The sequence below is a fragment of the Xenopus tropicalis genome, chromosome 3 (assembly GCF_000004195.4).
Source record: "Xenopus tropicalis strain Nigerian chromosome 3, UCB_Xtro_10.0, whole genome shotgun sequence".
NCBI classification, from domain to species: Eukaryota; Metazoa; Chordata; class Amphibia; order Anura; family Pipidae; genus Xenopus; species Xenopus tropicalis.
Window position 1 is genome coordinate 105,722,551 of NC_030679.2, and position 15,963 is coordinate 105,738,513.

The 15,963-nt window shown below is 41.4% G+C and overlaps 1 protein-coding gene across 4 annotated transcripts in view; it reads left to right on the forward strand.

Moving 5' to 3' along the window:
- adamtsl3 (ADAMTS like 3) overlaps nt 1-15,963 on the forward strand; it is a 283,620-nt gene that overhangs the window by 38,141 nt on the left and 229,516 nt on the right. The window lies entirely within an intron of this gene.

Sequence of the window (15,963 nt, forward strand, 5' to 3'; positions counted from 1 at the left end):
AATACATTTATGCCTCAAGCTTTGCCTGGTCCCTTTTTTTAATGTGTCATAGAGCATGGCCATAATTATAAGGTGATGTGATGGGACAAGGCCTTATCAGCTTTGTGATAACTGTCTCAGTCCATGTTTTTTTGTCTGACTGAGTGTATAAATGTTCATATCATGATATTAGTGGGTATAGGGTCACACCACTATGCAATTATCACATTTTTTAAACGCAAGTCTCTTGTAAGCTGATGCTTGGGTCTTAATGACTATGAATAATGAAACATTAGTACTATTTAAATAAGCTTCTTACAGATGTATAACAAGAAATTAGCCGGTTTGATTAAGAAGCAAAAACTTATTGTTCAAGCTTTTGGATCATAATGAAATTGAAGCTTTATTAGTTGTAAGCCTTTAATAGCATAAAATGTCACATATGTTGTAAATGTAAATTAAATAAATATAGTAAACAGATAGATAGTAATAACTACTGGCTTTATGAGACTTTATATATTGTTACTGCCTTGCCTTTTGTTACAGGGTACTCAGGATTATGAAGAGTTAGCACCTCAATATAAGATGAGTTTATAGAGGAAGATGCCAAAACATAGTGCAACCAGATGTATTATTTATTTAAAGATGCCTGAAACAACAAATAATGTATGGCCCAACAAGTCTCTGTGACACAAAGATACACTCAGTTTTCCTGACTTGCATGTCAGTACAGGTATGGGACCTGTTATAAAGACCTGGCGATTTGCGAATAAGGGATCTTTCCGTAATTTGCATCTCAATAACTTAAGTCTGCTAAAAATCATTTAAGTATTGAATAAACCCAATAGACTTGTTTTGCCTCCAATAAGGACTCATTATACCTAAGTTGGGATCATGTACAAGGCACTGTTTTATTATTACAGAGGATTTTTTTTTAAAAGAATTAGGATTATTTGCTTATAATGGAGTCTATGGGAGATAGCCTTTCCGTAATTCGGAAGTTTCTGGATAATTGGTTTCCGGATAAGGGATCCCATACCTGTAAATCAGTAACAAAGGAGCATGGAGAAGGTGTGGCATCCAATGAAGGCAGTACAGGGCAGTAGAAGCACTATTTGTAGTACATGAAGGTTGATTTCTGATATGTATATTACCATGAAGTAGCCCATTCACTTTGGAACTTTAATTTCCGAGTACTCCTAACAAGTGGTATAATACTTGTGAAGCAAAAATATTTCTTGGAAAATGACTTTCAGTATTTATGGCATCCGGATCTATCAATATTTATCCAGAGGCCTTTTTCAATACAGTACAGTGCATTTTGGAAATATTGACATGGCTGAGGATTTTTATTTCCATGGAGAGAATAACTGCTCTTTTATTGGTGTTTAACTCAATTTTACTACAAATGAATCTAGTGATATATTAATAGAACATTTCTGTTTAAAGTGTAGGGACCCATAGGGTTAAGCTCCCTATGGTGTTATCCCTTATCCTTATCTTATCTGTATTGTTATAGGGCAGAGCCCTCTGATCTCAGTTTACTGTTGTTAGGCTGCCCTCTATAGGTTTAGCCCAGGTTGACCACTCCCCTTGGCAGACTATATAGTGTCTTGCACAAGGAAGTGTCTTCCTCTTTTGGCCGCATGCTGTGTTCTGGACAGATCCCAACCGAGCCTGGACCAGAACATAGGCCCAGAAGCCATTTGTACCCTAGGGGACCACCTACCCTAAGTCGGGGACAGGGCCCCGTGAACGAGGTAAAGCCAGCACAGACAGAATTGTTAATAGCACCCTCTAGGAGAGGTGATTGTAGTCAGTCTATTTAGTAAGGGCAGTCAATAGCCCCAACCAGGAGTTGTAAAAGGGTTTAGTCCACCCCGGCTCTGTAGTCGTTCTTTAGGGACCGGTTTTATTAGACGCCAGGTACCAGTGTTAGGAGCTCTCCCCTGGACCACAGTCGGCCGGAACACTCCCTTCTGAAAGGTCTATATCTCAGGTGTCAACTAATCCTCTGTGCATCCTCCAAGTGGGTTATTCTGTGCCTAAAGGGTCACATCTGCTGTACTATCTGTGACCATCATACACTGCTGTGCCTGTGAGTATAACCCTGCTGCACTATTCAGTTGTGCCTTCAATAAACTTGTACTATTGTTGATCAGCAAGAATCCTCTGGCGTCCATCTTTTACCACCTGCACACCACACCTCAGCTAGTTGTAGTTCCACTACACCCTCGCTCCATCCTGATTCTCCCATATAGCGGAGGCTCACCCCTTTGTATTAAGTGTCGCAAATGTAACCCATGCTCTTTATTCACTACTAGCCTGGGTTTATTCCAAATTGGGTCAGAAAAGCGTTACATTTATGGCGCCCAACGTGGGGCCCGAAGGGTTAAATTCATTCTAAAATTTCCGGAGCCATTACCTGAGGGGCTGAGTAAAAGTGTGTGTGTTGCTTTAAAATTTTGCTGACAGGCACTGCTGGACGCGTTAGGCAAAAGGCGCCTGCAGTCCTGATCGTAATTGCACAGTACTAATTGGCCGTGGGTTCGGGCTTGAGGATTCTACCCGTTACTCCCATTGGTCGGCGGAGTTGTCAATCACCGCCCCATAAACCTTGGCGCCCTTTCTGCGAAATCCTGCGATAGGCGGAGTTGTTTGTGAGATTTGGCGGCCATTTTCCGAGATCGTGATGTCACGGAGGCCATCTTGTGACTCGCATCTGAGCTGAGAGGACGCGTGTCAGTGAGCTCCTGCATAGAGCTGTTAGACAACGTGTTGTGCGGCTGCCAACACCATTCATAATTTACCTGCGCACATTCTAACAGCATTATCTACCACTGCAGCTGCAGTGGGACGGATACCTGCGCACACCAGGACCAGTAGCTGCGGCCTGGGTACTATCGCACCGAGGTGCGCAAGACACAATGAGTATCCCACAGCTGTGGGTTACCCCATATCTGCATAGCAAGTCGGATCGCGGCTGCGACCGACATATAAAGCAGAAACCCTATAGATAACAGCGATACAGCCTGAGCTACCAGCTACAGTAGAGACTGTATATCACGCCTGCCCGGATCGCGGCTGCGACCGGGTGTAATTACTACTTTCAAATAATTGATCCTCGGGTGCGCCTGCAAGAGGCCATCGCAGTGTGGGACATATTACAGCAAGGAGCTGTACTACATTGCTGTGGTTGTAGCCAAAATTTTACTTACACTAACATGGCAACCCGCGCTGATAGCCCACCGCCACAGAAAAGATATATGTGGCTGGGTAATTTTGGAGTGGAGTATGGAGATGAAGGGGAGGAAGTGGTAGTGCCATACTGTGGGTGCTGTGGACAGGAGGTCTGTAAGGCGTTGCAGGATGTGAGAGCCAGCTGCCCTGCCTGCACAAACAAATGCTGGACTGATCCCATAGTGAGGGTGGAGACCCCCCTCAGAGTCGGTACAAGCCCCATGAGGTCCACTACCCCAATTCCTATCCCAGAACCAAAGGGAATTGTATCACCACCCCAGGCCGAATCATCTGGGGATATATTACTGTCCTCTTCTGACCATTCAGGGGAGGTTCTGGACAGTGTTTCTGAAGCAATATGGCCATACAACAGGAAGGCCAAATCTACTGCCAGTTCTGTGGGGGCTGAAGTCACCCCTATGGAAAAACAGCTACAATTGCTGGGGCTCTCTGCCAGGCTGGGCAGAGGCCGTTCTACCACACCAGACGGGGCTTGTGGAGGCTTATCACCGGGTGGTATCCCAGTACCTGGACAATCTAGGCGCAAATACCCCAAACCAAATTGGAGTGCCATGGAGTTCGGGCGCCCCATAGAGAGAAATCCACAGGGAGAGGAAGTCCACACCCCTCCACAGTTGCCTCCACAGGAATCTGAGGCTGCCATTGGGATGCCGGATACCCCGCCACCGCCGTACAGTTTCAGTAAGGATGAGACCTGCTGGGTGGCTCCGGGCCGTGCAGATCCTGAAAAGTACCGGGCTGTTTCCCGGGTACAAAGATTAATAAACACTAAAGTTTATGAACTTTGGCAATTTTATATGCCATATGCCCCAGAGTGGGTATACGATGAGGTGGACAAGCACCTCGACGAGTGGATCTACGGGGAATTGACCCGTAGAGAGAAAATTGGATTCGGAGGCCTGCTTACCACCAACACACAGCGACGCCACCAGGATGTGGACTATCTTTCAAACATCGCCCGAGAGTGGTGGTTTGGCCGGACCGTCCTCAAACACCGGGTTCGTTCTTGTGGCAAGTATCAAGAGGACCGAAATTTCTCTTTGTTATCCGACCTCCCCAGTGGGGGCAAGATTGACAAGCCCCATCCGGGCTACTACATTTCCTATGAGGCTACAAAGGCCAAGTTTGACCGCAACCTCCATTAGGTAGGTAGAAAACCCCATGCGGTTCTGAATGCTACCTCACTGATGGGATTTTCCCCCCGGGTGGGAGGGGGGTTTATGTTTCCTCAAAAAGTTAAAAGGAAAACCACCCACCATTTGGGCACACTTCTAAAGAGACTGCCGTGTTTTTGCCGCCATAGGGTGTGACCCAGTTCTTCAAGTTATGTCCACAGTGATGGACTTGTTTTCCCTCTTAAGTTGGAACTCTCTCAAGGAGAGACTGTAAAGTTACCAGTTGGGTGAACAATCAAAAGACTGCTGCGCCCCATTCCATTACAACCTCTATCTACCTCATCTAAGGGTAGAACCCATTGCCTAATCCACACCTACGGAGTACATGTCGGGAGATTCATGAACACTGGGTTAGGGTGGAAGGCCTGGACTTAATAAAGTTTATGGGTGGGGATGTATTACAGTTTAAATTGTGCCCAATAACAATTTCTTTACAGCCAAGCATGTGCCTGGGGACCCTGAGTGAAGGCAGGATCGTCCTCATGTGTAAGTGTATCTGTCATGCCCCTGTTGCAGGTTACAGGTGGTATATCCAGGATACCTAAGTGTGTGCCTGAGCACCCCTGTTTAGTGGTCAGGAAGGTGACTCAAGATTTATAAGTATTGTGCCTGTTATACCTCTGTTGCAGAGCCAGAAGGTATCTCAAGGATCTTTATAAGTAAGTGCCTGAGTGATCCATAGTGACACTCATGTATTGTAAATGGTTTACAGAAACGTAACTAGTAACGAAACAGTTAAACATTTTCTGTGCCTTAAAATTTTCATTTTTCAGCTATCCAATGTACCGGATACTCCTCAGGAGAGGGTATCAGAAACGGATGTAAGGGTACTGTATTTTTGCACTAAATCAATGCACTACAGTTATTGCTTGAAATGTGTACTTAATGTTATTTGCCATTGCCGGGTCGGAATGGATTCTTCCCCCGGGTGAATGTAGGGACCCATAGGGTTAAGCTCCCTATGGTGTTATCCCTTATCCTTATCTTATCTGTATTGTTATAGGGCAGAGCCCTCTGATCTCAGTTTACTGTTGTTAGGCTGCCCTCTATAGGTTTAGCCCAGGTTGACCACTCCCCTTGGCAGACTATATAGTGTCTTGCACAAGGGAGTGTCTTCCTCTTTTGGCCGCATGCTGTGTTCTGGACAGATCCCAACTGAGCCTGGACCAGAACATAGGCCCAGAAGCCATTTGTACCCTAGGGGACCACCTACCCTAAGTCGGGGACAGGGCCCCGTGAATGAGGTAAAGCCAGCACAGACAGATTTGTTAATAGCACCCTCTAGGAGAGGTGATTGTAGTCAGTCTATTTAGGAAGGGCAGTCAATAGCCCCAACCAGGAGTTGTAAAAGGGTTTAGTCCACCCCGGCTCTGTAGTCGTTCTTTAGGGACCGGTTTTATTAGACGCCAGGTACCAGTGTTAGGAGCTCTCCCCTGGACCACAGTCGGCCGGAACACTCCCTTCTGAAAGGTCTATATCTCAGGTGTCAACTAATCCTCTGTGCATCCTCCAAGTGGGTTATTCTGTGCCTAAAGGGTCACATCTGCTGTACTATCTGTGACATCATACACTGCTGTGTCTGTGAGTATAACCCTGCTGCACTATTCAGTTGTGCCTTGAATAAACTTGTACTATTGTTGATCAGCAAGAATCCTCTGGCGTCCATCTTTTACCACCTGCACACCACACCTCAGCTAGTTGTAGTTCCACTACACCCTCGCTCCATCCTGATTCTCCCATATAGCGGAGGCTCACCCCTTTGTATTAAGTGTCGCAAATGTAACCCATGCTCTCTATTCACTACTAGCCTGGGTTTATTCCAAATTGGGTCAGAAAAGCGTTACAAAAGCTTTTAGGTACTATAGTAAACAGACGCCAGAGACTTGCTAAGTGACGTAACATTTTTCATTCTTATTTTTCCCTTCATTGACAGATCACTGGTACCAGTTTTACCTGCTCAGTAGTAGCATCAGTCAGAGCTATGCAATACAAGTATGGGATCCATTATCAGGAAACCCATTATACAGAAAAATTTTAATTATGGGAAGACCATCTCCCATAGAATCAATTTAAATCAAACAATATACATTTAAAAAATATTTCCCTTTTCTCTGTAACAATAAAACAGTGCTATGTACTTGATCCAGCTAATAATTCATGCTTATTGGAGGCAAAACAATCCTATTTGGTTTAATTAATGTTTACATTATCTTCTATTGGATTTAAAGTATAGTGATCCAAATTACAGCAAGATCCCTTATCCAGAAAACCCCAGGTCCCAAGCATTCTGCATAACAGATCCCATACCTGTACTATTAACTGTATTGTACTATATGACTACCTGTAATACCCTAATCAAAGATTGTTGCTGAGTGAGTGCTATGGATTACTAGGTGGGTCAGTTTTAGTTACAAATACCCAGCCTGGACTGGTGAGCTCAATTATAAATAGAAAAGTATAGTACAAACGGCAAAAAAAGAGGCGTAAAGCATTCAGTGCTAAATTGCAGAAGCCAGGGGCACTGAGATGCAAGGCAGTAAGGAAGCCCAAGTTTCAGTCCAGCATATTTACAATGCTCTGTGCAGTGTAAAAAGGGTGTATCAGCAATTTTTTGCACTTTGCCCACAGTGTAGAGCAGTGTTCAAAAAGCCACAGGCCTCTGAGACCACTCTATTCCATAGAGGCAGGCTCATAGGTGTCCCCCTCCCACCCTGTACCTTGCATGTAATTCAGAGGTGCAAGTTACAGAGCAGTAGTATGTGTAGTCCCCATCAGCACCCCGGGGAAAGTGATAACAACAGGGTTTCATGTCCTGCTGATGCTCTTTGCACTGTGTGATGGATTTTTCATCCAACAATCAGTGCAGGGGGCATAACACAGTGAGCCAATGCATGCTCTTGCATCCCTTTGTGTTCTTGCGCTTACCCCACAAGGGTTATGAATGGCCCCTACGGACAGCCCATTTATGTGGTCCCCCGATGGCCTGGATTTACTGTCATTGTGATACAATCATTTGACCTGAGGGCCAAATGATTGAATCAACCCCATATTGGGGAATGTTACACTTATTTGGTGACCTCACCAGCTAAAGATGTATGACATTGCTCCAGCACTTTTGTCCCTTCTCATTGTAAATGAGCCTATGTCCTATATTTTAACTATATCAAAATATCATTAGGTCTGCTTTATTGAATAAGCTTAAATTGTGTGTCTAGAGGTAATGTTTGTGATCCTTTGAGGATGAAGAAGGAAAATGTGATAGAGTTAGGTCTTTGTGCTTTATACATACATTTATTGCATCTAGCTGAATAATTAGGATCATATAATAAAACCTTGGTCTATAAACATCTGATTGACCAAATTTTGCTTTGTGTAATGGTTATGTATCCACCACCACCCATCTGCTAGAACCATTTTGATGTGCTGATTTTAAGCCTCTTGCCTCATGACAGAGATATGGTGCTAAGAAGCACGAGATTAACATGAAAATTACTATTCATTTTGTCACAGAACATGAATCCTGTTATAGCCACATTTTTTTATTTCACCAACCCTATTGCAAGCATTTTAGCAGTTATTCAAGATGGCTCCTTGCTAGAATTCATTATTTCTCCACTGACACTAGCAAATACAACACATTATAAGCCCGGAGAATTCCTGGCAACATGTTAATGATACCAGAATCTGCATTTTAATGACTGAGATGGGAGTATTGACACAGGAAGCAGAAGAAAATGAGATTTGGAAAACAGAAGAAATGAAAATCTCTATTAAGTGTTGTTTGGCAAGTTTTGTGTCAAAAACAGAAATAGTGCCGGGTCAGCATTACATGCTCACACATTGCAGGAAAGTACATAACTGTCACACAATATATATAACCTCTGGCAGCATCTTGCAGTTATATTAAAACATTCCTAAACAGAATCATACTTTGGCCGTGTTGTGACAATCCGTGATTGGCCAACCATGACTAATGTGTTCTGTTTCCCCAGTGATGATGTTTCTGCTTCTGTATTTAAATAGAGCACAGGCTTTTGCATGTGTACAATGTATTAACTTGCATGCGTGTAAGTGACCGCCCGAACAATCTGTAATATTGGGGGTGTGGGAGTGGGGGCATCTTATTCATCCATTTCTTTGGAACTGACTGGTCTTGTATTAACTGTGTTTGAAGTCTCGAGGAAGCTAATTCCAAATTGTACCCCAGTGAATTGCTCATTTCCATGTTTAATAACAGAATGGTCTGTTCTCAGAAGCCCTAGAAATTTGAGTAAAAGGAACCATATCAGTGCATGGATTTAAATACTAAAATCCAGTGGAATTTCTCATTTACCCTTGTCCATCAAGCTGTTCTCTTTGTACAGGATTTGTGGTTTTCTTTCAGAATGTTAATGCCGATATGGAGACATACAGGATAGATGGACAGAAATGGGAACAGATTATAAGTCTCCATGCAGGCTTTTTATTATGTTTACTTTCTATATTCAAATTACATTGGGTCTTTAATTGGAGAGGAGCATATCCAAGAGGCAGCAAATTAAAGAAAAGTAAACATATTCAAATACAATGGACTATGATGTTTGCCAGATGCTTAGTAATATGTTTTTTTAATCGAGTTTCAGAATTGGCTTCATAGATGTATCTAGTTTTTAGAATTGGCTTTACTTATAAGCTTGTATGTTTGGAGGGGTTACTGGGGTTCTGATATGGGTAGTGCCTGTCCACACACTCAGTGGATATAGCCCAACTTGGCACAGAAAGTATACAGGGGATAATGTACCTCCCTGTATATAAGAATATTAGAAGTCACCAAGGAGCTCCATGGTACAGGTAAAGGAACTCCACCATGGCGACTTCTTACAACAGGGGTACATTGCTTTCTATAAAACACCAATTTCAGTGTAACAGGCTGACACAAATGGTATCACTAAAACAAATAAAACTGAATGCATTATTAAGCATTGTTACAAGATATTCATAGCTTTTGTGTATTATAATGTTAAATGCAGAGTTGCAAAGGGAAACGTTGATGATTTTTACCAACCCTCCAACATCATGCTTTTGGTAAGGATCAAAATAACATATTAAGGGTCCCCAATACGGAGACTTCAACCTACATGAAGATTTATGGGTTTGTCTAAGTCTTTCCCAACCCCACACAGGTCACCCCTCCTTTGTGCCTAGGTCAAACACGCACCCTGATCGTCCTCCCTGCTCTGACTGGTTTTGAGGATTTCAGGTTTTTTAACCAGAACCAATAGACCCTTTCCATCTATTTTTTTTACAAGAGTATAGAAGTGTGGCAAAAAGTGAATGCTTTTACTTACCGTATATACTCGAGTATAAGCCGAGGCTGAGTTTTTCAGCACATTTTTCGTGCTGAAAAACTTGGCTTATACTCGAGTATATACAGTACGTTATTTAAAAAAATATAATAGGTTAAATGGCTGAGCCATGCAAAAGCTTTTGATGCCCAATCCAACCCCCCAGCTATTACTGTTCCCCCCAGTTTTCGATTTCCCAGCCTCGCACACCACCCTCCCCACCAGCTTGCTTATTGCTGTAGTGCTGAATGCACAGGGCCGGAGTTAGAGAAGGCAGCAGGGGTACTAGCACCCCTCCATCGTTGCACTCTAGGTTCCTCTGCTGCCAACCACTGACTGCAATGTACAGCGTTTCCTGGTTTTCCCAGCAGTTCTGCTTTATGGTTCAGATTTTAGCTGTATGTGCAGTATGTAAGTGAACTCATCTGTTTACTTCTCCTGCTGGAGATCCTAGCTTAGACTTACTATCAATTATATGCTGGCCCTTGTTGTCATTGCCTGGAATAATTACTTCACTTTGAGCGGCTTTTGGACCTCAAAAGTTTAACACAGGAGGTTGACCTTTTGTAAGTAAAAGATTTCCCTGTTTGCTGCTAGATAGATCTTAAACAGGTCTATAACTTGCAGTTTTAATATTGCAAAATATACAATTAATAATCCCCGTGCCTGTTTTATGTCATCACTATTGTAAGCAGTTACTATCATTTGCCAGAGGTTAACTGGAAGTCTGACTCACTTTCCCAATCATTTAAACGCCTCTTTAACTGCTAGATTTTAGTTGTATGATTTAGATGTTCTTTTTCTCTTTTCATAGCCAATGTTTCATTGGCTTCCATTTTTATCTGGAAGCTGTTTTAAGATACTAGAATGGTTTCCATTGAAATATTTGGATTCACTTTGCAGTGAGATTATTACATTTTGCTCCAATTTAAAATGTTCTGTAATCATTACTCATAGCTGGGGGACCTTGTTAAGCAAAAACAGTGTCCCTACATATAAACAAACTGATTATTAAACTGAGCAGACTCTTTTTCTATGAGAGAACCAGAAAATGGTCTCTGCCTTTTTGGAAGAGACCACACAACACAGGATCCTATGATTTTACTGGCACAATAAATGGGGTAAGCTTGATTGTTTGAATTTGCAGTAGGGGATGTTGCCATTTGTCCAGAGACCAGGTACCACAAGTGTTAAAGCAGGTGCAACTGGATTCTACTATATGTTCTTTGTTCTATTATTATTGACCATAGAGCTATAATTATATATAATTTGAGTCTCCTCACTTTCTTCAGGACGATCACTAAGCATTTTCTATATTTAATAGTTTCAACAAACTCAACTTCTATTCATTTAAAAACACAGAAAATAAAAGTCTTCCTATAGAACACAACGTGTACATCCACACTTTTCTTACCTAAATAGGTTCTTATCTGGATTTATGAACTAAAATTTACTTGTCTGCTTATGTGAAAATCGGGGACATTACCGAGGGTGAAAAGGATGAAAATTTCCTTGGACAGAGAGCCAACAATTGGCATCTTTTCTGCAAATAAGGGGTGGTTTGCAGCTCTACATTATTGTCTATCCAATTATAGCCCTTAAAAGGGCAGGGGTGACCAGTAAAGTGTTTCTATTCTTGTGTGTGATTCTATCTGGATCCCCCAGTGCATTGGAATATGCTCCCCGGTAGCTACACCCCCTATAAGCACACAAGAACTCCTGTTGCTATGTTAATCTGCTGTTGCCAAAAAAGATTTCCTAGAAATATGTACACAAAGCTAAAGTGGGTATCATTTTTGGAAAGGAATTGTGCTCCACTTGTTGCCAGAGATTACTTGGGTTTACTTAGGAGTAATGTGCGTGATTGACCAGTCACTTTCATGGCACCTTCCCAAATAATGCAGTATATCTGTTTGCACAGTGTTTAGCCTTTGGAAGTGTACGGTGCCTAATTGCTTGCTGTAACATGGATCTGTTTGTGTTAGGCAAGCCCAGCCAAATAGCTTTAAATAAGTGGAGGACAAAAAATGGTAGCATTCTCTCCCTCTTTTATCTGGAGACTGGGCTGAATGTTCATATTAAGTGTAGTCTGATCTGTTTCATTTAAACCCTTTTCATTTTCATTGAGAACAGAGTTTGTTTATGTAGGGACAGAGATGTTAAGTCGGGGCACCATACGGCTTGAGTCATTCTGACATTAGCTTTAGTAGACATCCGTTTTTCTTTTTCAGCTAATCCATAGCTGTCTGTTAGAAAGGAAGTTAGCAATCAATGCTTTGCATGTCTAGGTGTAGTGTCTGGAAAGACCAACTGATTTAACTCCTTTTACTTTCCTGCTTATAACCAAGATGGTTAAAGGACACTAAATGTGTCTGCAATGCCATGACAGCTGTTACTATCCTGTACCTGTAAAAAAATGTTTCTTTGATTCCCAAATTCTGATTTTATTGGAATCTGTCCTACAGAATGAAAGTGACAGAATGTTTATGTACCATTGCCATGCTTTCTATCAGTGGTGACGCATTTTCATAAAATTAAGCTGAGGAAATGTAAACATTGTATATTAATGCAGATGGAGCATTATCCTGTTTCGCTTTTTAAGTTCCTTTACAGTTACCTGTTTCTATTTTTAAGATTTTCTGATATGTGTTCCCTTGTTTATATGGGCTTTAATTAGAGAAGTAACCTTAGTTTTTTTTAGAATTAGTATATGCTTATGTAATAGCTTTGATATTTAACATTACATTCTGTGCCGTTGTTTATAGTCGGTTTGTGGTTTATTCCTTAGTTACTTGCATTTAATTATTTAAAACGCTAATGGGGAAATGTAATAAAAGGTGAAAAGGTTGCTCCTGGTCTAATCACCTATAGCAACTAATTAGCATGCAGCATATATTGGTAACCTGTTTAAAAGCAAATATCTTATTGGTTACTATGAGTTACTGCTCCTGGGCAAACTTAGTGCCTTAGTGCCTAATTTTTCCCAGTGTTTCCCCTGGTTTATCTCCCGCTACAATAGACTTTGTTGCACTGCTTCCCCAGACAGGCAGAGTTATGGCTAGTTACTGGGCCTTCCCACAGACTTCCTGCTGGCAGTTGCAGTGCAGGACCCTGGGCAATTGTCTTAGCTTTGATCTCCTAAAGATATCTCTGAATATATATTAGTGTTCACCATTACCAATACAGTCTATGCATGCCCTTTCTTCATTTCCACTAATATATATCTACAATTTTCACTTACTAAACAGGTGCTTACCCCTGGAGAGCCATGCCTTTCCACAAAGGTTTGGTAATGTGCCTCCCATCTGCTGCATCAATATACTTTCCAACTCACTTTTGTTGGGGGGCTGCCACAGGAGGGTGTTGAAATCCAAACATTGAGTCTCAGAGGCACGACTAAGCTCTCCTGGTGATGTAGGTACAGTCAGATTATTAAAATGAAGCTTTTGCTGATCAAATTCCAGCATCAAAGCTTCAGCTCTTATGATGGGGCATGCTAGGAGTTTTACTTCTAACACATCTGGAGGGCAGTTGCTCTTCTGTTCCAATTGTTGCCAGTGCATTATGAATTAAAACCTCAAACCAACGTATTTTCATCTTGAAAAAAATACTGATAAAAATGTGGATTGATTTAAATAAAAGCAAAGCATGTACAGAACAGTTTTATTTCTGGGTGCACTTTATCTTTATTCTCTGTCTGAATTTTCTCATTGAGTATGCTGGACATCACAAAACAGTGAGTCACTTTTTCCTAATGGCAATAATTCACATCAGATCATCCTGTCCCTGTCTGCATGGGAAACAAATGACTAGAATTATTATTGTTACTGCCATTTCCATGTTTTATTTACATTCTGAGTTTGCAATGCCATTATTAGGATGCAAACTCAATACAGTACACATGCAGTTTAGTAAAATACTATTTTAAAATTAGATAGTGTAGAGGCCCTTGTTATATTTATAAAGTGTATCTGTAAAGTCTACAGCCATTTAGAAGATTTTGGACTACAACTCCCAGGTACTGCCCTGGGTGGCCCCAATAGACAGGGTCTGGTAAAGTAAATGAAAGTAAATGAATAAATGGATGCCAGAAGGTTCTTGCAGCAGAACTGAACTTGTTTATTGTCCAAGACAATGATCCACAGGATTATGTAAATACTCACAAATGCAGATGTAGCAATGGATTGGCAGGTTCGATGCAGAGCATGCAGTTTGTAATAGTGTCCACCGGTTTATCTGAGCTCAGTAGCATGCAGGCAGGGTGCGACAGCTATAACAGCACGGCACCGCTGTGGAGAGTAGTCTGGATAGTAATTCTTCATCCTTAGAATTTCTGCCTTGATGGTCTGGATCCCCTACAGCAGATGTGGATAAGGGAGAAGACTATGCCTGATACTCTTGTCAGTACTGCGGTCACTTCACTAAGGCAGCAGAGCCTGTAAAGGAGAATACTCTGAGTTAATCTCTCCTGGTTGGAGCCAGAATGCTGGTCTTTCTATCTAAAGCTGGCTATCTCACTTTCCTTGAAAGTGCTATAACAAATATTTATCCTGCACTTATTAATCCTAGTTCACTGGGTCTCTGCTTCCCAACTTTTTCAGAGATAAATATCCCTCTGGGTTAGGATGGCCTTACTGGGACCTTGTTGATCCCAGACTCAGTGGAACATCTACCTGAGTCAACAGATGTAGGCCAAAGAGAAAGAGACACCCATTTGCTAACACTATGATAGAGTGTGAAAGGGAGTGGTCTGCCTATGAACCAATAATGTACAATGTGCTAATAGCAAAATCTGTTACATAGTTCTCTGCTCAAAAACAGTCAATTAAGAAAATGTAGGGTTTAAAGCTATAGGAATTGTTAACCATATAGGTCCATGCATTTCCTAACCTACATTAGGTTGTCCTATTATGTTCTGTGTAAGATATTCTGGATGTATCACCTTGCTGATATAGCTTCAGCTTCCCCATAGCACTCAATAAAGGCTTTATCTCTAATATCAAACAGCTGACTGATAGTATAAGTAAAAGTAGGATGCATTTATACCTGTGACTGTGTTATCTGCAGAAAGTTGTTTATTCTGTTAGGTCTAACAGGCAAGACATCACACATTGACCCATTTCTTGTATGTGCTAAAAGGGAAACTATACCTCCAAACAATGTAGGTATCTGTAAAAACCCTGCTTCATCTAAATATCCCATTTTCATAAAAATATATTTTTTTAGTAGTATGTGCTATTGGGTACTCCTAAATAGAAAGTTGCCATTTTAAGAATGAATGGCCGTCTCCTGGGATCATAGGATTCACAGTGCACACAAACAAGCCAAGGTACACATACATGCAAGGTCATATCAGCCAATTAATGGACAGAGTTCTGTCTTTTGCTTCCACACTACTTCCTGTTACAGTTAGAGTTGCATTATTTCCTGTCAGGTGATCTGTGAGGGAGCACACAGCCCATCACTAAATGGTGGATCAAGGGAAAGGATGTAAAAGGGCAATATTTACTGATATATATATATATTCCAGTTTGGCGAGATTCTTTAATAGGTCACTTAACACAATATAAACTGTCTGTTGGTTAAGTATTCATTCTGGGGGTATAGTTTTCCTTTAAGGACATATTTTTATGATCCATGTAAACTCTGTTAGTAAGTTTTTCCTACATGCCCTAAGTCTAGGTTATTTACAGTATCACAGCACATTGTGCATATGGAGTATGTAAAGTTTAGTAAGATATATGAAAAGTTTCAATATGCTTTCAGACTTCATAACACTTTTGATTTTTTACTTCACTTTCCCTTTACTCCTCTGTGTCTTTCCCTGTATCTTACACAGCTCCACTCTCTTTTCATTTCCTCTTTCTTTTTTCTCTTAACAACCTTCGTCAAACTTTATAAATACATCACATTTGTATTAAAAAATAAAATTAACAATAATTCCCCAACACCTTAAGCACTATAGGGAGAAACTTCTGTTATAATAAATATAGGGAGCTACAGTTGACACTTTTGGAGACATGGATCTCACTGTAATTTCACTGGAGCCTAAAGCTGGAGTCAGCAACTTATTAGCCTGTTGTACAACCCTCCAACCAAAGTATGGGCCAGAGATTTCAGATATCAGAAAATTCCATCAAGACAAGGACCATTGTGGATTCAACCCTCCCTCAGTTTGTTGGCCCTTTGAGCTAGTTGCTGTCCCTGGGGCCCAGTGATCAGAC